The sequence below is a fragment of the Halyomorpha halys genome, unplaced genomic scaffold (assembly GCF_000696795.3).
Source record: "Halyomorpha halys isolate HHAL.00 unplaced genomic scaffold, Hhal_1.1 Scaffold289.1, whole genome shotgun sequence".
NCBI classification, from domain to species: Eukaryota; Metazoa; Arthropoda; class Insecta; order Hemiptera; family Pentatomidae; genus Halyomorpha; species Halyomorpha halys.
The window spans coordinates 442,158-442,662 of NW_027104846.1; positions in this window are offsets into that span (position 1 = coordinate 442,158).

The following is a 505-nucleotide window of genomic DNA, read 5'->3' on the forward strand; positions in this document are numbered from 1 at the left end:
AAGAAGCAATAATGTTTATTGGTTCCTCATGTCATATGTGCGTACAATTACAACATTTTTACAGATATTTACAAATAATATCAATTAAAGTTCCTTGTAATTATAATTCTGTTTCTGAAATTTGAAACAAAAGCAATTATAATCTAAATTAATTTTTGTCCAATACTCCAATGAATTTTTGTAATCCAGTTTGATTATAACTGGTTTTGTTAAAAAAATATTGAGATATTTCAGACATAATTTTGGTAAACCCAATATTTTACAGACTGTGAATGTTTAGTAAATTATTCTTATACATCAATATGCTCAAAAATGAATCCGGTTTTAAAAAATGATGTCGACCACGCTAATTTTTTGGCAAACTATCTTTTTGAAGAAAATATAATTCATGACTTGAAGAATTCTATTATTCACAAGCATGGAAACAGAAGAGGATAGGAATCATCCAGAGGAACGATGGCATGCGTATATTGCATATTTAATTTATTTATTTATTTTGAATATA